General features: G+C 40.4%; 1 protein-coding gene across 1 annotated transcript in view; it reads left to right on the top strand.

Moving 5' to 3' along the window:
* The window catches only part of NCOA7 (nuclear receptor coactivator 7), a 149,573-nt gene that overhangs the window by 104,830 nt on the left and 22,119 nt on the right, over positions 1-22,624 (top strand). The gene's annotated exons all lie outside the window — the stretch shown is intronic.

The raw sequence follows: 22,624 nt of genomic DNA, 5'->3' as shown, positions 1-22,624 counted from the left end.
TGGGTACGCTCGAGGGGCTATATACCTCTAAAGAGATTTGTGTTTTTAAATTGCCAAAGAAGAAAATTTATTGGTGATGTGACAGTCTAGGATAGCAGGGATAGTGACATAGACATTCTTCAGCAATAGGTCACTGAAGACATCTTTATAATAGAAATATTTAGGAAATATTATTTTTAGAAAAAATTGTTTTTCTTTTGTATGTAATAGAATAAAATATACTTTCTTTACAAAGGCCTTGCAATTAGTTTTCAAAATTGTTAAATCCACACATTTTTCCTTCTCCTAGCTAGTCATCAAGGCATACTTTTTGGCTAACATACCTACCAAGAACAAATACTCACTGAGCTTCCATAAGCATGAATTTTTTTTTTTTTTTTAATGAACTTTCCCCCTGATATCTCAGTAGTGAAGAGGTCATTTCATTTATTTATTTGGCTGCACTGTGTGGCTTGTGGGACCTTAGTTCCTCAACCAGGGATTGAACCCGGGCCCACAGCAGTGAAAGCACCGAGTCTTAACCACTGGACCACAAGGGAACTCCAAAGCATGAATTTTTAATAAAGAAAATTAAATTTCAACCATGAGCACACCTTCTGGCTGATTAGTACCCAGAATGATAATTCTCATCGAGTTGCCTGATTTTAATAAATCATAGTTTAATGTGAAGATAATTAATAGGATTTTAATGAACAAATTTGTTAATATTTTTTCTGGCTTAGACACAGACCCATGTTTACATAGACATTAAACATAATCTGTTTCCTATTTACAAAATACACTCCTGTCCTGTGCTTGCAGCCCCAATGCTATCTCCACGAAACTTTAAACTAAGGACACTGAGGAGATACAAAGAAAATATGTGTCTTTCACATTTCTTCTGTTGAAATATTTTTAAATAATAAATTTCTGAAATCCTGTTAAAATCAGTGTTCTAGAATCAGATGTCATAGATGGACAAACTGATTTTAAAAGTGGGGAAAACAAAGCACTGAAACTTTCAGCCACATTTAGGTTATGTGGATTCCTCATCCGTCAGGAAAACTACCTATCATATGTTTTTTTCTCTGGAGAAATGTACTGTTTAAAATATAAGGACATTAGGATTTTTCAATTTTATTATCTTCAATGAGACTTGTGCATACCAAAGAATCTTCTAGAGTAAATTTTTTGCAGTCTCACACATGTAGTTATTTTACTGTCATTCTTTAACCCAGAATAAGTCTGTAATGCTGAAATAGTACTTCTCTTTGACCTCATACAGAGGTGGTTTTTGTGAGCTTTTTAAAGTAGGTCACTTGTTGAATTCTATTACATTGTGTTTTATAGTGTCCATGATTTATTTGTCTTTGGCTAACAAATAACCTGACATTCTTAGTTTTCTTTCTTAAGCTAATCATTAATTAACCAAAGATTTTTCTGGGAGACATTATCTCACTATGTTAATGATTTTTTGTATAGATGTTAGGAATTTTTTTTCTGTTGTTCCTTTATGTATTTCCATCTCTACCTACCCTTAAGAAAAGCTACATTTTAGTTTAAGATAGGGAAAGATGAAGAAATTCTATAGTTAGCTCCCACCCAGAACTCCAAGTGCACAAGAAATAAAAGTTCATTTTTATTTCCAATTTATGAAATTCTTCAGGACTTTAAGGTCAACAAAGTCCTTAAGGAGCTAGGAAGTGGCATGCAGTGCTTTTCTCACTCTGATGATAATTTCTGGACTCCCTTGCTACATCAAACTGAGCATTTCTTCTTGCCTTTCTATTTAATGGGTCTTCATATCATTGGAGTTTCAGCAGCAGAGTGATGTCGCCCTAGCAGTGGCTTTCTTTCTAGGTCATAAGATGCTCTCATAGACCTTCTGTGTGACAGTGTACTCTTATGGGCAGGTCTCTTTGGCTCATGGAATGCACCGCAGCTCCTTAATGTTTTCCTGTTGACAGAAGTTCACAAACATGTTTCACTATTCCTCTCTATTGTTCCTAATCAACAGCAGATTAGATGATACAGAGAATGGATCAGTGATCTGGAAGACATAATATAGTGGAAATTATCCAATAAGAACAGCAAAAAGAAAAAACTTTAAATGCAGGTAGTTTAAGGGACCTCTGGGACAATATCAAATGCACTAACATTTGCATAATAGGGGTCCCAGGAAAAGAAGAGAGAAAGGGGCAGAAAACTTTTCTGAAGAAATAATGGCTGAAAACTTTCCTAACCTGGGGAAAGAAACAGACATCCAAGTCCAGGAATCACAGAGAGTCCCGAACAAGATGAACCCAAAGAGATACATACCAAGACATAATTAACAAGGCAGAAGTTAAAGAGAATTTTGAAGACAGCAAGAGAAAAACAACTAGTCACATTCAAGGGAAGCCCCATAAGATATTAGCTGATTTTTCAACAGAAACTTTGCAGGCCATGGTGTGTGGCAGGATATATTTAAAGTGTAGAAAGGAAATATACTTAAAATCAAGAATACTCTACCTGGCAAGTTTATCATTCAGAATTGAAGGAGAGATACAGAGCAAACAAGCAAAAACTAAAGGAGCTCATCACTACTGAACTAACAGGTCTTACAAGAAATGTTAAAAGGTCTTCTTTAAATGGAAAAGATAAGACCATAACTAGAAATAAAAATATATATGAAACAAAATCTTACTGATAAAAGCAAATATATAGTAAAGGCAGTGGATTAACCACTTAAAAAGCTTCTGTGAAGGTTAAAAGACAAAAGGAGTAAAATCAACTATAACTACAATAAATGGTTAAGGTATACACAAAATAAAAGGTAAAATAGGATGTCATAAAACATAATACATGGAGGGGAGTGGTAAAAATGTAGTGCTTTTGGGATATGTTTGAACTTACATGACTATCAGCTTAAAATAAACTATATATATACACACATGTATATGTACATGTGTGTGTATGCATATGTATATATATGTATATACATGTACATACACCCACATGTCAATATGTATGAACCTCATGGTAACCATAAACAAAAACCTACAATAGATACAAGCAAATAAAGTGAAAGGAACCCAAACATAACATTAAAGAAAATTACTGAACCACAAGGGAATAGACCAAGAGAAGAAGAAAGGGACAGAAGAACTACAAAAATAACCAGAAAACAATGAACCAAATGGCAATAAGTACACACCTATCAATAATCACTTAAATATAAATGCAGTAAATGTTTCAATCATGAGACACAGGGTGGCTGAGTAGATAAAATAAGACCTGTCTATATGCTGCATACAAAAGACTCACTTCAGCTGAAAAGTTTTTCCTCTAAGATCAGGAACAAGTCAGGGATACCCACTCTTGCCACTTTTATTCAACATAGTATTGGAAGTCCTAACTACAGCAATCAGACAAGAAAAAGAAAAGTCATCCAGAAAGGAAGAAGTAAAACTGTCACTATTTGTAGCTAACACAATATCATATATAGAAAACCCTAAAGAGTCCAACAACAACAACCAAAAAACCTCTTAGAACTAATAAATGATTCAGTAAGTTTCAGAATACAAAAATCAATATACAAAAATCAGTTGTTTCTGTATGCTAATAATGAGTTATCAGAAAGAAATTAAGAGAATAATTCCAATTACAATTGTGTCAAAGAGAATAAAATGCCTAGGAATAAATTTAACCAAGGAGGTAAAAGACCTAAATGCTGTAAACTATAAGACACTGACGAAAGAAATCAAGGAAGACACAAATAAATGGAAAGCTATCCCATGCTCATGGATTGGAATAATATTGTTAAAAGTCCATACCACAGATTCAATGCAATACCTATCAAAATTCCGGTTGTGTTTTTCATAGAGATAGAACAAATAATCCTAAAATTTGTATGGTACCACAAAACCCCCCAAATAATCAAAGCAATCTTGAGAAAGAAGAGCAAAGCTGAAGGCATCATACTCCCTGATTTCAAACTATAATACAAAGCTATAGTAATCAAAGCAGTATGATACTGGCACCAAACATACATAGATCAATGGAACAGAATGGAGAGCACCAAAATAAACACACATTTTTATGGGCAATTAACTTACAAAAGAGGAGGCAAGAATATGGGGGCAAAGACAGTCTCTTCAATAAATGGCGCTGGGAAAACTGGACCACTTTCTTACACCACATACAAAAATAAAATAGATTAAAGATGTAAATGTAAGACCCGAAACCATAAAACTCATTGAAGAAAACATAGGCAATAAGCTCTTTGACATCGGTCTCAGCAGTATTGTTTTGGATATGTCTCCTTGGGCAAGGGCCACAGAAGCAAAAATAAACAAATAGGACTACATCAAACTAAAAAGGTTTTGCACAGTGAAGGAAATGATCAACAAAATGAAAAAGCAACCTACTGAAAGGGAGAAGATATTTGCAAATTATATGTCTGATAAGGGATTAATATCCAAAACACATGAAGAACTCAAACATAAAGAACTCATACAACTCAGTATCAAAAAAAATTTCAGTTAAAAAGTGGGCAGAGGATCTGAATAGACATTTTTCCAAAGAAGACATACAGATGGCCAACAGGCATGTGAAAAGATGCTCAAATCGCTAATCATCAGGGAAATGCAAATCAAAATCATGATTAGAGGACTTCTCTGGTGGCGCAGTGGTTAAGAATCTGCCTGCCAATGCAGGGGACACGGGTTTGAGCCCTGGTCTGGGAAGACCCCACATGCTGTGGAGCAACTAAGCCTGTGCGCCACAACTACTGAAGCCCGAGTGTCTAGAGCCCGTGCTCTGCAACAAGAGAAGCCACCGCAATGAGTTGCCTGCTCACCGCAACTAGAGAAAGCCCGCGCATAGCAACAAAGACTCAACACAGCCAAAAATAAATAAATAAATTCTAAATCATGATTAGATACTACCTCACACCTGTCAGAATGGCTGTCATCAAAAAGACAAGAAGTAACAAGTGTTGGTGAGGATGTGGAGAAAGGGAAGTCTCATGCACTGTTGGTGGGAAAGCAAATTGGTACAACCACTATGGAGAACAATATGGAGGTTCTGCAAAAAATTAAAAAAGGAGCTACCACACAGTCTAGCAATTCCACTTCTGGGTATATATCTGAAGAAAACAACACTAAGTCAAAAAGATGTATGCATCCCATTGTTCACTGCAGCATTATTTACAATAAGGTATGGAAGCAATCTAAGTGTCCATCGATAGATGAATGGGTAAGGAAGAAACACAATGGAATATCCCTCAGCCATAATAGAAAAGAATGAAATCTTGCCATTTGCAACAATATGGATGGACCTAGAGTGTGTTATGCTAAGTGTAATAAGTAAGACAGAGAAAGATAAATACTGTATGATTTCACCTATATGGAATCTAAAAAACAATTCAAATGAACAAACATAACAAAACAGAAACCATCTCACAGATACAGAAAGCAAACTGGATGGTTGCCATGGGGATTGGCAAGAGAAGTGAAGGGGATTAAGAGGTACAAACTTCCAAGTATAAAATAAGTCCTGGGATATATGTACAATACAGGGAATATAGTCAGTAATAGTGTAGTAATTTTAAAGATCAAGATGATGGAGTAGGAAGACACTGAGCTCATCTTCCCCCATAAACACATCAAAAATACATCTTCAAGTAGAGCAATTCTCACTGAAAACAAACTGGAAACTGGCAGAAAGACTCTTGTACAACCAAGTCTGTAAAAAATGATCCACACAAAGTCAGGAAGGGAAGAGAAACGATCAGGTCAGGACCTGTGCCTCTAGGAGGAGACACAGAAAAGGAAGGAGATTAGATGGGCTGGGAGATACTCCCGGAGGAGTGAGCGGTTTGAACCACATATTGGGTGCCCCTGCCCTGGGGTCCAGTACAGGGAAGATGATACCCCTTGGCTTGTTTGAAGACCAGTGGGAATAGCAGGGGGGCTGCGGGGAACTTAGACTCTGCTCCTGAAGAGCGCGCACACACTTGCTTTCTCCTGAAACAAGGCGGAGGAAGCAGACTGAAACTGCTCAGGATGAAACTGACCAGGATGCCGACTGGTTTCTCATGGGCATTTTCCCATGACCACCTCAGTGCACGTCTGGGCCCCTCTTGTTCTCTGATGCAGCTCCCCGCTAGGGCTAAGGCTGCTCTTGCCGAGGAGAGCGCACAGTTGTGGGCAAGGAGCCAGCTTGGACCTGGCACTGCCTCTGAATGCAGAAAGAGGAGCCATTCCCTGGTGCTCATGGAGCCAGCAGATTGTGTGTGGTCTGGAGTGCTGACTGGCATAATGGGACTGCCCCAGCAGCTGCCCCGGCCCACTCCAGGTGCCCGCTCCAGCCTCTTGGTCCTCTGGGGCAAAGGTGCCGATGCTGGGAGCAGGGAGAGCACACACTTAGAGGGAACAGAACCAGCTCAGACCTGAACCTCAGTGCTTCTGCTTCAGCACCTTGGGACCTGCCCCTGCCCCCAGTGAGGAAGTGTCAGCCACTGAGCACAGGAGAAGCCCCAGCTCACACCTGGCTCTGGCTCTGTTGCTTCCATCGCCAGCTCCACCTGCCACCAAGGTAAGAGCTGCCAGCACACCCTGGGGAAAGACATGACCTGTGCTCATTTCATATCTAGCTCTCCCACCGAAGCCACATGCAGATTGTGTCAGTATGCTTCCACACAAGGGCATCCCGTCAACACCAGGATAGGTAACTGTTTGACCTAATTTCATAGAGACAGAGAAAGTTGTTTCAAACAGCAGAACAAGAAAACTCCCTTGAAAAAACAACTAATGAAACAGAGATAAATAATTTACCAGATAAAGAGTTCAAAACATTAGTAATAAGAATGCTAACTGAACTAGGGAAAAGAATGGATGAACAGAGTGAGAATTTTAACAAGGAACTAGAAAACAAAAACCAGTCAGAACTGAAGAATTACAATAACTAAAATGAAAAACATACTAGAAGGAATTAACAGCAGACAAGGTGGTACAGAAGAACACATGAGTGATCTGGAAGATAGAATAATGGAAATCATGCAATCAGAACAGCAAAAAGAAAAAAATGAGAACAGTTTAAGGGACCTTTGGGACAACACCAGGCATACTAACATTCACATTATAGGGGTCCCAGAAGGAGAAGAGAGAGAAAAGGGTCAAAAATGTATTTGATAAAATTATGGCTGAAAACTTCCCAAACCTGAAGAAGGAAACATATATCCAGATACAGGAAGCACAGAGAGTCTCAAACAAAATGAACCCAAAGAGACCCCACACCAACAAATCGTAATTAAAATGGCAAAACTTAAAGAGAGAATTCTAAAGGCAGCAAGAGAAAAAGAGTCATGTACAAGTAATCCCCATAAGCTATCAGCTGATTCCTCTGCAGAAACTTTGCAAGCCAGAAGGGAGTGGCATGATAAATTTTAAGTGCTAAAAGAGAAAAACCTACAACCGAGGGTACTCTACTTGGCAAGATTGTCATTCAGAATAGGAGAGATAAAGAACTTCTCAGATAAGCAAGGAGTTCATTAATACTATACCAACTCTAAAAGCAAATGTCAAAGGATCTTTTCTAAGTGGAAGAGAAAAAGCTTCAACAAGAAGAATTTATAGAAAAGGAAAAATCCCACTAGTAAAGACAAATATAAAGACTGTGGATCAACCACTGAAATAAGCCAGTACGAAGATTTATTTTTTTAATTTTATTCATTTATTTGTGGCTGCATTTGATCTTTGTTGCTGTGCGCAGGCTTTCTCTAGTTGCGATGAGCGGGGGCAACTTTTCGTTGCGGTGCGCGGGCTTCTCGTTGCAGTGGCTTCTCGTTGCAGAGCACGGGCTCTAGGCACGCAGGCTTCAGTAATTGGGGCGCACGGGCTTAGTGGCTCCGCGGCATGTGGGATCTTCCCGGACCAGGGCTCAAACCTGTGTCCCCTGCATTGGCAGGCGGATTCTTAACCACTGTGCCACCAAGAGAGTCCCGGTAAGAAGATTAAAAGATGAAAAATTGTAAAGTCAACTATAACTACAATAAACAGTTAAGGTATAAACATGAAGATGTAAAATATGACATCAAAAACACAAAATGGGGGGGGGGTAAAAATGTAGGTCTTTTAGAATGTGTTGAAACTTAAATAATTACCTGCTTAAAACAAGTAAGTGTAGTTATAGGTCAACATACATGAATCCCATGGTAACCACAAATCAGAAATCTACAATAGATAACTTTGTATGGTGACAAATGATAACTAGATTTCCTGTGCTGATCCTTTCCTAATGTATAAAACACCAAAGCACTATGTTGTACACCTGAAACTAATATAATATTGTAAGTTATACTTCAATTTGAAAACAAAACAACAACAACAAAAAAACCCAACACTATTGCTCCTAAAGGAATATTTTATCGGGAAGATAATCCTAAATTGATAAAGTACCACAAGCAATAAGGTTGTTGTTATTGACAAGCATCTATTTTTTGCACCTTTACTCTGTGCGAGCCTGTGCCAGAAGCTATCTGATGTCTAAGAAGACAGAATCATGTCCTGCCCTGGAAGAGGTATGGCGCCTTGGGTTGCCCTGCTCTGGCCAATGGAATAATGAGCCCCCAAATTGGACTGAGATGAATGAGAATCCCTAGGAATTGTGGGCCCTAGAATGAGATACATTATCCATTTGAAACATGATTTCCTAATTTGAAAAACGGGTCATGGTGAGGGTTAAGTAACTAGATCATAGTTGCACAATTACTGAGTGTGTATGTCCTGGCAGGCACTGGGCTAGTTATAAATGAGTAAGACTGGGAACCTACCCTGAGGATCTTGTGAAAACAGTTCCTCGCACTTTCTAGAGACAATATAGATGGTATTCCAAACATTTGGATACTCTTCTATATAAAAAATACAATTGTCTTTTTTCCTTTCTTAACACTGAGATATTTCCTTTCTTAGAAAGAACCAATAATTCCTATTCAAATTAAAAGTTTTCTTTTTTTTCAATTATTTATGGCCTCAATCTTTGAAGTGTTTCATAATAATTGATTTCATAATATCCAGCTTCTAAAATAAATAAGATGGAAATGGAGTTAACTGGGAATTATGTAGAATTTACCAAATCATGTATAAATGTTTAATCCAAGATGAATTAATTGGTTAGTTTGATTTGTGTAATAAGTAAACTAATAAGAGAGGGGAAGGGGGAAAGAGAGAGCCCGTGGGTATTTTTAAATGTGTTTAAACTTGAAAATAATTATGCTAAGATAGTTTTAGCAACACTTGAACATACAGATAAGCAGGAGGGGAGAGGAAGGTAGAATCTATTTTGCAATTTGTTTTTTTCCCCACTTAATATGTTATGCATATTTTCCACATTACGTACTACTATACTATTATATGTATATGAATAATATAATTAGTAGCCCCCATTATGTTTCCTGGTTGATTTAATTATGTTTCTGCTTTGTATATAAGGTTATTCCAGTTTTTTTTCCATTATAAGCAACACTATATTAAACACCTTTGTAAAATTCTTCAGGTTGTCTTACGAAACCAAAGGGTACGTGTAAGGCGTTTAAATACAGGTTGCACAGGAAAGTGTGTGGCAATTTATACAGCACCAGCATGAGTGCACTTTGCCCCACATACTGGGAAATCTAAGTGGTATGATTCTCTATCCATTTGGTAGAAGAGAAAGGAAGCAAATGTAGCTTTTTAAATGTTTTATTTTAAAGTTGAGTGAACACTTGTTATATAACATTTGTTACGGAGTCAAGTGAGTAGTGGCCTGAGGATTTTTATTCTGTGTGACTCTTTTAATGAGAAATTAATTTATACCTTGATATTTATATTTTGTAATATATATTTGTTAAAAATTATCTAAAATACCATGTTTCTCTAATCTGTTTCTAATTGAGATCAACAAGCCCTTTGTTTTACGTGGGATAATTAACATTTTGTGCCTGCCCACATTTAGAGTAAACGCATCATATATGTTAAGTTGATACTGTTTTAGAAAGCGTGGTATTTCCTTACATAATGTCAAGAATAACTGAAGTTCCCAAGCACTTTGTAATGGTTGGGATTTTTTTTTTAATACTTAAAAATTTAAGTTATGTACCCATGAGCACACAGGTGTCTGTCCTTTTAAAACGTGCTATTCATGTCATATGCATATTTCTCAGATCCAATACGTGAGCAGTAGGTACTTCCTGCAAGTGTGTGTATTCTCTCTCCAGCGTTCTCCATGATTGCCTACCTCAAAGAGTAGAACCAAGTGTTCAAGCCCCCATTTTTAGGAAGGGTGCCTTTTCTTTAGTCAGCATTTCCCCCAAAGATATTCAGCGGAAAGCTCATCCCATGGATAAGTAAGTAATAAGTATTTCATATTAAATATGTTTCATTGCTAGTCCTTAGCTCTATCTAGAGTTTCATGCTCATAGTTACTGTTTTCTAAATAGGATTTTGTAGGAATTTCTTAATTTTATTTTCTACTCTTTACTGTTTTTCCTTGTACTGATATAATGGAATATAATTGATTTTTTTAAAAAAATTTGTCTCTAATCACATTTTAACTTTATGAGATACTTGGATATCTCTCTCTATCTATCTAGAGACCATTTTAGTCCAATCTTTGTTGGTTTTATACTATAGTAAATACAAATTGAGATTTATTGCCCTTTTTCACATTTCTAGAAGTAGCAGCCAAAGACACAAAGACCCTTTATGTAACCTTTTGTCCATCAAAGCTATCTTACATTGTTAGGAAGGACTGGTTGATGTCCTAGTCAGGATCTACCTTTCAACTCTTCTTTGTATTTTCCTTTTGTCTTTAAAAAATATTCTGTCTTAGTTTTGGAATATTTAGAATAAATTCTGAAAGTCATGAGTACTGAGCTTTTCATGATGTGCTGTGTATCTGAAATCTTATTCATTTTCAAACTATGGGTCTAAGCACCTTTGGACCCTTATATAATTCTGGTGCTTGAATTGCAACTTTGTAAAGTGCATCAGATTATTCTGGTTGAGCACCTACCTTCACAAAGATGCTTTTACGATATCTTCATCCTCTAAAGTAGGATTGCCACTCTTAGAAACTCAAAGGGGAGTAGCAAAGAAACTAACTCACCAGCTGAACTATCCATTTCCCCAGCTCTGAGTCAGAGAGCCAAGAGGGCAGGCAGGGCACTCGATACCCTCTTGACTCTGAGCTGGTCGTGGTACTCGGGATGCTATTTTTCATGGGTTATCTCACTTAATACTCATGATAGTTCTGTGAGCCATGTGGCGTTATTCTCCATTTTACCAATACAAAAACTGGGACACACTGAGTTTCAATATCTTGTTCAAACTGGCAAACATCAAATCCAGGATTTATACTCAAGTCATTTTGATTTCAAATCCCATTCTCATAACCAATTTCCAGAGCAAGTAGTTGAAACTGTATTGATTATACTCTTTGGGCTAACAAATCACTGAAATGGGAGTGGGAAAGGGATACTTCATACAGTCAAAGTCATTTCTTGGCTAGTGAGGGAATGAAAATTTGCAGTATCCTCAAATTTATTCAACTCGGACTTTGATCAAGTGCCTTCCGTCTGGCTAGATATGTTTCAGAGGTTATGGGGAGAGGAAGTGACTGGTATTTTATGGGTGATACTCTATGGGTGCTCATTAATTGAACTGAAGTAGTCTAATCAGAACGTTGTATGGAAATAAAGAGCTTGACTACAATGTCCTTTCTCTAATGCTCGATGTCTTAACTTGGTTCAGGCTGGTTCTAGCATTGGCTCATTATTAGAATGAACTTTTATGTGCTACAGTGGTTGGTTATCTGACCAAAATCAGACAAACAAAAAAACCACATAATATTCCATCTTCTGAAGACCCAGGTACCTTATTTTATATGACTATTACTGTGAACACAGCACTTTATACGTAAACTATAATTTCTGCTTCTCTAGTTACTCCCCTTAAAATCTATTTTTTAAAAAAATATTTATTTATTTGGCTGCATCAGATCTTAGTTGCGGCACATGGGATCTTCGTTGTGGTGTGCGGGCTTCTCTCTAGTTGTGGTGCGCGGGCTCAGTACTTGTGATGCATGGACTTAGTTGCTCCATGGCTTGTGGGATCTTAGTTCCCTGACCAGGGATTGAATCCGCGTCCCTTGCATTGGAAAGTGGATTCTTAACCACTGGACCACCAGGGAAGTCCCCCCCTTAAAATCTATTTTGTACCTTATGGCCACATCTTCTAAAAAGATACTTTGATCTTGTCACATTGCCCCCAAAATATCTTAAGCCTTCAGGATTCAAGTCTAAACCCCTTGTTTGTTTTTAAAAGCTCTTTGCAGACTGACCTACCTTTCTAGCTTTTTCTTGATCTGCCTGAATCTGGGGGTTTACTGGAATTAGTCATTTTATGGGCTTTTCGCAGTAAGTCTAGGACCTTTCTAGCTTGGCACCTCTAAAAATACTATATTCTCGAATTCAGGTGGTTCCCTTCTTTTCTCTACCTGCGTAAATCCTTGATTCCCCAAACAATACACCCTGCAGTGATCCCTCTCTAGACTGACAGTTACAGCCCTTTCCCAGCCTGCACTTGACAGGGGAACAACCTTCAGGTACTGAGGCACTGGGGAGAGGAAGTGAAGTCCGGCACCTTTTCCCCTCACAGGAGTGGTCATCCCCAGTTTCTAGATTCAGGCGTGTTGGGGACTGAAGCCTGTGGCGGAGTGTATTGTTTCACAGATATGAAAGTATATGGCATTAACAAAGAAGTTATGGCTTAGATCAGTGGGTGCCATTAGCCTTGTAATAAACTCATCTAGAAGCCTTTAAACATACAAAGTACCCAGGTCCTTCCCTGAGCATCCTGCTGCTTTGGATTGGTGAATCTGCGAGGCATTCTCTCGTTTGTGATAAACAAATGGGCGTTATTTTGTTCTTATTTGACTTTAACGTTTTGCAGCATTTGACTCCATTGACCATCCCTCATTTCTTTAACGCCTTCTTTCCTTCTATCATCCCTTCCTAGTTTGTTTCTTCATTAAATGTTACCCTTTAAATGACTCTTTCTCTTCCTCATTGTATATACAGTTGCCTGCACCTAATTCTTTTCATTATGTGCCAATCATTTTCAGCTATCTTTAGTCTAGAACTTTCTACTGAGCCCCAGACACATATATACCTAGTAACCTTCGATATTTGGATCATCCATGGATCAAACAGACTCAAAACAGATCATGCTCTAAACTGGGCTTCTCATTTCCATTTTTTTTTAAAGAAAAAGTTTGTTCTTTTTCCTTAGGATTTCGGTCTTACCCGCGGCACGCGGGATCTTAGTTCCCCGACCTGGGATCGAACCCGCGCCCCCTGCAGTGGAAGCACGAGGTCTTAACCAGGGAAGTCCCCTTATTTCCATCTTTGTCCCTGCCACTGTCCCCCTAACTCCTGCTTTCTGTTTTCTCCATCACAGTAACTGGTACCACCAGCCTTTCAGCCCCCAAGGCCAGAACATGGGCGTAATCTTGCTTCTCAGTCATCTCCCCACATTGCTCAGTCACAACATCCAGCTTATTCTATCCATTTAACATCTCTAGGATCTCTTGCTCCCACTGTGACCCTTCTGTGTTTCAGTGTTAAGAAACATGAATCAGACTTACTAGCTGCTTGCTTGGGTGCCCACCCCCCTACCCACCCCACCTAAGTGCACAAATTAGTTCAAATGTCATCTCTAAGAACTTCCCCTGTCTGGTTTAGATGCTGCTCCCCTATACTTTCACCTCTATCATAACACTTACTACATTCTTCTACAAATGTGGACTACTTGTGGCTTTTTCCTCCTGGACTTTAACCTCTGAGGGCAGGGACCAAGTCTTATGACACTGTGTCCTAGAAGCAGCATAAGGTCTAGAATATAATATAGTCCTAAATGTTAGTCGGATGGGTGCATGAATAAATTAGCCTATAGTCTAATAGATAAAAATGCTTAAATAACTTACCACTTATAATGAAAATAATGCATAGACTTTATATAGTATTTAGAAGAATATAAAAAAGAAAACAAAAAGTTTGTAATTTTGTACACAAAGATAACTACAATTTATCTTTATTTTTGTAGCCTTTCAGCCTTTTTCTATGCATGGATTAATGTAATGATAGTGTATATATATATACAATTGTGTATGTATAGATATACACACACTCTTTTGTAAACTGCTTTTACTTAAGAGTATCCTTCTCTGCCATTAAATATTCTATCTGCATGCATTTAGTGAGCATGTATTACTTTTGTTAACAAGAAGTAAAATCATTAAAAGAATCATTTAAAAAATTGATTCTCCTGTTAAACTCACTCTACAATGGGAAGATAGCCAAGTCCTAAGGACCCTCATGAAGACTAAGCAACATGCTCTTAACATTTTCCTTAGAGAAAAAAGGGTGAATTAAAGGAATCACAGACTGACCTAGTTTTCTACCATGGAATCTTTTACCGTAGTTAATGCTAGATTTTCTGATCAAAAGTTATCTTTTAATGAGATCAGAGCTAAACTGAAATCTTTAATAACTGTCAGTGACAAGAAGACCATAGTGCTGAATAATCTTTAAAGTACTATACTTTCTAGAACAACTTAGGCCATACTTAGCCAAACCAGGTATGTTTCAGAATACAAACCTGGTGATTTTTATGTCATACTGTAGTCTTATAATGATGTTTTAAGGTGAGAGTGTCACTAATAAAGACAAAATTCAAAAAGGTCTCCAAAATAATTCCTTAAAGGAATTATCTTTCTCTCTTTGTGTTTAACACAAGTTCTAAGTTTGAGGAAACTACTGAACAAATATAAGTGATAGGATTATTAGTTACTTCTATAAATATTCTCACTTCTTTTTTTTTTTTTAATACTTTAAAATGGTTTGAAGTGATCTTGCTTCCTCTCATTCTTTTCCTGGTCATTTTACCTTTGATTCACTGACTTAAAGTTCTAGAAATTCATCATCATTTTCCAGAAGCACCTTGTTAGGCAGCCACCCCTCAGTAACTTCACTAACCAGCTTTGGCAAATGCCTTGAGTTAATCAGTGACTCTACAGTCAGACCTAAGCACATGAAGAAATAACCCCCTTTTTAAGCGAGTGCTCTACTGTCGTGGCTGTGCTTTCTGGTGGAGGAGTGAGCGCCAGTGCTCTGGAGAGTAGCTTGTCGCCTGTTTCCACTGCAGGATAATTAGTCCCTGCCGATGGGTGCCGCACATAGTGTTTGGGAGTAAGTATGCAGAAACAGTGGTTATTGCAACCTAAATATTTGCAGGGGCCAGATGGAAGGATAGAGGGAGGGAAGCTCAGGGGCCAGTGTTAACTAACTGCTCTGGGAATCAGCTGCTCAGTAACTCGCGACCTCCAACCTAACGCTGTTATGTGGGAACGTGAGCCTGGTATTGCTACATCTTCCCATCTTTTTCAAAAGAAATTGAATTGTGGATTATGTGTGTCAAATCTCCCCGATTTTACAGTGTTAGCCACTGTTTAATTTAAGAAAAAAAAAATGGTGAGCCATCTAAAAAGCACCACAGGCTGCCAGCTGAAGGCCTCCAGCATTGATATTAACATAAACTTTTGGGTTTTACTTATCTTTTTAAACATTTATTTATTTGGCTGCGCCGGGTCTAATTAGTTGAAGCACGTGGGATCTTTGTTGCTGCATGCAGGATCTTTAGTTGAGGCATGCGGGATCTAGTTCCCTGACCAGGGATCGAACCCAGGCCCTCTGCATTGACAGTGCAGAGTCAACAACTGGGCCACCAGGGAAGTCCCAGTTTTTACTTATTTTTGAGTGATCCTTTTTTGTAACTATAACTTTTGATAGTGATTCTCAAAAGATGCCTATTATTTTTGGTGAATTAGAACAAAGCTTATTTAGTTGGTGATTTTTAAATAATGTTTTCTTTTCATAGACACACCAAGAACCTTTAAGAATGGGCATTACTAACCGTTGATTTCCTCTGGAGTTGTAGTATATTGGCTCCAGAAGGGGCCTTACAAGCAAGTAAAATAACCCCTTTCTTTTTTTTTTTTGGACTACGCCACGTGGCATGCGGGATCTTAGTTCCCCAACCAGGGATCGAACATATGCCCGCTGCAGTGCAAGCACGGAGTCTTAACCACTGGACTGACAGGGAAGTCCCTAAAATGACCCCTTTCATATAAGGACCTTGGGTCAGGCCACTGAGGGTGGGTTGTTGTTTTTTTTTTCTTGCGGCACGCGGGCCTCTCACTGCTGTGACCTCTCCCGTTGCGGAGCGCAGGCTCCTGATGCGCAGGCCCAGCGGCCATGGCTCACGGGCGCAGCCACTCCGCAGCATGTGGGACCCTCCCGGACCGGGTCACGAACCCGTGTCCCCTGCATCGGCAGGCGGACTCCCAACCACCGCGCCACCAGAGAAGCCCGAGGGTGGGTTTTAAAAGGTGATAGTTTTCTAGTAACGACCTCTGTGGTCAAGAGTGCTTTGCCTTATTGGGTTTCTCTGGCTGTATTCAGAATGGAGGAGCCTGGGAAGGTTTTAGGCCAAAGTGCATTGAAATATCTTTAATTTACAATCAATACAAGTGAACGGTGGGACTGCATACGTATATAGTTCAGTACTCTCTAGGTCACATTTTCTCTCTTCTTCCCTTTCCTTATCTTATTTCCTATTCTCTGTGCCATAATGTACTCTGAAGTATATTTTTAATGAAATAGTTATTATTTATATAATTATATATATATAATTTAATTGTATATATTTATAATATATAATATTATATAATATATATTATATTATATATATAATATATATTATATTATATATATAATATAATAATTTGTATATTATAGTTATTTAGTGGTTCCTGCTTATAGTTTTGAAATCAAGTGAGTGATTTAGGGGTTATATCTCTCTGTGTATTGCCCCAATTTCTTTTCTTACCGGTCAGGTGACCTTTGATAAGACAAGAGTGCCTAACTGCTTCTGGGTCATTTTGGTCAAGTTTGTTGGTTTATGTGGTAGCAGGATTTTAGAGAATCACACGGAAGGGACTTTCTGAAAGATCTGTTCGAAAGTAGAATGAACTTATACATTTAATGCTCCAGATACCTATATGAGGAGCTAGGTTTTCTTATCTTCATTTTAGAAGCTCAGGGAGATTAAGGACCTTTCTCTAAGCTTCCAGCTGATAACAAGTGGCACCAACTTGGGAGGTCAGGTCTTTAACTTAGAAATGTGTGCTTTTTGTACTTTACGTCACAATTATGTTAAAAAAAAAAAGGGAAAAAAGCAACAGTAAATAAAATCCCACCATAACTAGTAGTCTTGTTTGATAGCATAGATTATAATCATACCTAAAACCCATACACCTGATCTATGAATAGTTAGAATAATGTTTTGTTCCAAGCATCAACTCAGATTTGTCATCAGTTTTTATATCCCTCAACCCTACAGCTTTGTCAGTGATGGGCTTTTATGAAATAGTAAAACCAGGACAGAGGGACTGACCATAAAGGAAATGGTGAAGCACGTTGGTTGGGACCACGAACTGACCTGAGGTTAATACCAGGTCCACCTCTAACATACTGTGTGGTCTTGGGCAAGTTAGTTAATCTGTGTAAGCGTCTGTTTCTTCCACCTTTAAATAGGACCGATAATTACGGTGGCTACCTCCTGAGGTTATCGTGAGAAACAAATGAGCTTGTCCATGCACTAAATGAAAGTTAGTTGTTACTGCTGCTGTTGCTTCCTTTCTTATAATTGGCAGTGCTTTGTTACCTCGAGGGTAAGCCTGCTGCCTTCTGAGGACCTTCATCACTTACCTTCAAAGAATTCCTTCTTCAGAGATGACAACTTTATCTGCTAAATGGGGATTTGTAGCTTGAATATGGTGTCTCCTTTGGGGTGAATCTCTAAAGGAGCCTTGAGGCTTATGAAGAAATCTGATTAAGTCCACATTTGTAGTTAGACAGAAAACCTGAACAAAGCTTGAGTGCTGGGTTTCGGTATTACCAGTTGCTGGATGGGTGGGGATTATTTTTGTGCCTGGAGGAGTGTGGATGGCAGCCTTCTCCCCATCTCCACTGCCTCGCCTGGGCTCTGGCCTTGATCATCTTATGGCTGGATCACTGTTGTCGCCTTCTCCACAGAGCCTTTGTTTCTAGTCGGTCCTATCTCTTCCTGACCTTCCCTCCTTGGCTCCACAGCAATCCCTCTAAACTAAAGACCTGGCCAGGCTTCTTCCCTGCTGGAGCCCTGGGTGTTGTCTAGTGGTGCTTCTCAAGCTTTGGTCATTCACTTCCTTTCCAAATGTCCCCATATCTGCAAACCATCTGTACTACTGTTTACTTGATAGTTGTCTTCAAAGGATTTAGGTCAAATCTTTTTTTTTTTTTAACTTAGGCTTTTCCTGAGCAGTAATATCTGTGAAATCTGAAGTATATAATATGCTAGTTGCATTTCCTCCTAATACTCTTTAAATAAATACGTAACTATGAAAGTGGGTTCCTCTGTGTATCCTCTGAAGTCAGTGGAGCTGCCCCTGCTACACTTTGGTAAACAGTGGCCTCAGGATAAGGTCAAAGCATTTTATCTCATGCCCAGGACTTTCTGTGACCCAGTGACCTGGCCCCTCTGGCTTTTTTTTTTTTCTTCCTTTCCTGCCATTCCATTAGCAAAGAGTAAAACTTGCTCTTTCATTCTACCTGTCAGGAATTCTTCCCCTGCCTGATGACTTTCTGTTCAACATGGACATCCCAGCTCAGATGCCCACTGGCTGTGTTGTTGGAACTGTGTTAGGAATTTTTGTTTATTTCTCTCAACCTGCTCGCTCTAGGGCAGGGCCTGGATCACTCTGGGCAGGCACTGCATCTCAGCAGCTTTTCCCTATCACAGAATCCTCTGTCAGAAGCCACCAGTGACATGATTGTATAGCCCCTCTTTCCCTCTGCCGTGTCCAGTTTGACCTCCTTCCAGCATCACCCTGCCCTTAAGATGCCAGGTCTTTTTGCACATATCCCCTCCAGTAGAATGCCACTTCTCTTCCTCCTGTAACTGGCTCTTTCTCCTCCTTCAAAACTCAGTTTGGGGGCTTCCCTGGTGGTGCAGTGGTTAAGAATCTGCCTGCCAGTGCAGGGGACACGGGTTCGATCCTTGGGCCAGGAAGATCCCACATGCCGCAGAGCAACTAACCCCATGCGCCACAACTACTGAGCCTGTGCTCTAAAGCCCAAGAGCCACAACTACTGAGCCCACATGCCACAACTACTGAAGCCCACGTGCCTAGAGCCCACACACCGCAACACCTTAACAAAGAGTAGCCCCCGCTCAGCGCAACTAGAGAAAGCCCCCGCGCAGCAACAAAGACCCAATGCAGCCAAAAAAACCCCAAAACACAAAACTCAGCTTGCCCTTGGCCCCTGGGAAGCTGTCCCTGACCCCAGTGTGAAATGATTCTCCACTGGGCTTACCTTTGTCATCACTCTTCTTAAAATAATAATAATAAAAATAAATAATAAGATTATCAAGCATTATAATCTTTTAAATAAGATTTAAAAACCCTGCCTCCTTCCAGACAGTGTCTGAGGCAGGTTTAAGAAAGGGCGTATACTAAAAGGTTAATAAAATCAGGAATGAAAAGGAGTTGGAAAAAAATGCATAACCCAGATGTTAACAGTACAATCTGAAGGGAAGATGAGGTGTAGGAAGGAGGTTTTAGGGAGAAACAAAGTCTTGAGGCTTATTTTTTAAGGAAGTGCAAGTAAGTTTGTGGATTAAGATGAAGGAGATAAAGGGATGAAGAAGTGGGGTGGGAATAATGGAGGGAATCCATTAAGGAGCGGGACTGTTGAAAGTTCAGAGAGGAGGGTTAAAACGGGAGAGTAGTTCCTTCTTCTGAAGAGAAAGGTCATTAAGAGGGGAGTGCATTACTAGAATGGAACAACGGAGAGTCCTCTGTTTAGGCAGGGTGGGTGGGTAGGAGAGCGGGGGTGAGAGCTTGAGAAAGTAGAGGTCTGGAAGCTGCTGTGCGAAGCAGTGAAGGAAGAGAGCTAGAGGGGAGTAGAGAATACCACGAGGGAGGGTTTCTTCGGCCAGTGTTAGGTGCCCTTGACTTGTAGTGGATCCATTAAGCGCCAGCAAGCAAACTCAGCAACGTGCATCACCCCAAGAGAGCAGTTAGAAAAATGATGTTTGTTTCTGTGGGCAGGCATTTGGAAGGGCAAGTGCAATAGAAGGATCAAAGCTGTGTGCCTCTAGGAGGCCTCGGTGCAGGTAAGGTGGAAAGACTGGCCTGGGGGTGTGTGAATCCAGGAGGGGCTAATGCTGGGGAAAGAGGAGGGCTAAGGGTCAAGGTGAGAGTGGAACTGGTATAGTCAGGAGGAGGGAGTGGGTGAGGTGAACCCAGAGGCACTAGGAGGGGAATTTTCAGAACTTTAGGCCTGTTTCCAGAGGGCAGGGTTCAGTTCTGGGAACTAACCACCAGGAAAATCCAGTTAAGTTAGCCAAAAAGAGCCATTCCAAGAATTAGGTTAGATAAACTTAAATAAACTTAGTGCCACTCTAACCTAGAAGGAGAAAAGATGAAGTCACATCCTCTTCTCTTTGGTCTCCAGGGACCTAAGAATTAAGCAATAAGATTGGCTCCAAATGAACTTTAATTTTCTCTTGTGGAACAGGCCATTTTAATTGTTCACGCCTGCTTTTCCCTCAGAGGCATCGCGTGAGGGCCCTCTCTACATGAGAGAAGGAGGAGATTTTATGCAGGAGGCTGTAGTTGAGGGAAACTGGGGTGTGCCAGTGCCCTGGATGTCTGAGAGAAGAGACACGAGCACTTCCCACCAGGTTGCCCCATAGCAGAACATACTTTGGAGGTTTGCCATCTCACCTGAGGCTTCTCGAGGCTGGGGCAACCTCGTTGGCTGCAGAGATAAAGCCCACCACCTGAGAGAGATGGGAGGTTGTCCAGGGCTGCTGCCCTGCCCGTTGCAGCCAGTGGAGAACCATTCCCAGGAGTGTGGCTGAGGTGAGGCGGCCACCCCGCGATGTTCCCCGAGCATGGAGCACAGTGCTGGCAGCGATGTGCGCCTGTGCGTGCAAGGTGGGGGAGCGGGAATGGGGAGTGGGCCACATGTGACCTAAGGGCCACTCAGGGCATCTCACACTTACTTAAGCTTCGTTAATAAAACCCAAAGCCAAGGGCTTCCCTGGTGGCGCAGTGGTTGGGAGTCCGCCTGCCGATGCAGGGGACACAGGTTCGTGCCCCGGTCCGGGAAGATCCTACATGCCGCCGAGCGGCTGGGCCCGTGAGCCATGGCCGCTGAGCCTGCACGTCCGGAGCCTGTGCTCCGCAACGGGAGAGGCCACAACAGTGAGAGGCCCGCGTACCGCAAAAAAAAACAACAACGCAAAGCCAAGGAAGTAGTTGACCTACAGTATGAGACCTCTGTCTGTGGACAGGTACAAAAATGTACCATCCCCCTTAGGGTTCAGCATTCACAAAAGAAGAGGCAGTCAGCTTAGACTAGCTGGAACATTTCCAGAGATGGGGTGTTTGGGCACACTGAGCCTCAGTTTCCTTATCTTTAAACTGGGCATAGTAACACTTGCCTCTTAGAGTTGTTGTGCAGTGTGCGGTCCTCAAGGCAGGGAATCACGTCTTTTCTTTTCAGGTAGCTGACATATTTCATCAGCATTGCTTAAAACAGAAGGTTGCTTCTCTGTTTAACATTAAAATTGTTATGACTTTTACCCTCTTTTCTGTGGTATTTTGAGAATGCCTTTTTCCTCCTTTCTAGATATTTCCTTTTGTGGTAAGTTCAACAAGCCCAGTGCTGGCCCTGGCTGCTCTTGACCTTGCTGCAAAATAGGCCATTCACTCTGGCAACAGACGATCCCAGAGGCTTGATTCACCACTCACTGGAAATCCAGCAGTCCCAAGAGAAGAGATTTGGAATAAACCTCTTTTACTTGGTCATCCCAGATTCTTGCCCCGGGTTGACATATTTCTTCTAGAGAGAAAGGCACAGGGCAGGCAAGAATACTTTGTGCCAAAACTCACCTTCCCCCAGTCCCTCACTTGTTATAACTCCTGGGAACTCACACATACGTGTATGACATATGTAGCCATCTCCTTCCATAGTATGCCCACTGTTTTCCCAGCAGCACACCATGCCCACATTCACCCACTCCTAAGATAACCATGGCATCCTGTGGATCCCAGGTCATGAGTCTAGACCAGGCCATTCCCCCCACCCCCTTGAATAGTTTCTCGTCAAGAAGGATGGGGTGGAAGAAGGGGTATTATCCTTTCCTAAGGTCTTATCTCTATTAGGACCACCTTAATTCATCAGAGATGCTCTGATAATCTTGAACTTTGAAAGAGAGGTATTAGGCACACAATTCCTCCTTCTTAGGAAATCCTCCTTCTTATACAGATTTCCCCTCCCACCCACCTTCCATCCCATCCACCCGGCCAGTGGGTTGGAGGAAAGAGTTGTCTTCCTCATGCAGGGAATGTTCAATTATAACTTCCTCCAGAATAATAAGTCCTACTCACCTTGCATCTACACAATAAAAAGGATTGCTCAAATGGTTTCCCCAAGCAACTCAACGTCTTGGTC

The sequence above is a fragment of the Phocoena phocoena genome, chromosome 12 (assembly GCF_963924675.1).
Source record: "Phocoena phocoena chromosome 12, mPhoPho1.1, whole genome shotgun sequence".
NCBI classification, from domain to species: Eukaryota; Metazoa; Chordata; class Mammalia; order Artiodactyla; family Phocoenidae; genus Phocoena; species Phocoena phocoena.
Note: the sequence above shows the minus strand (reverse complement) of the source record. Positions and strands in the feature narration are given on the sequence as shown.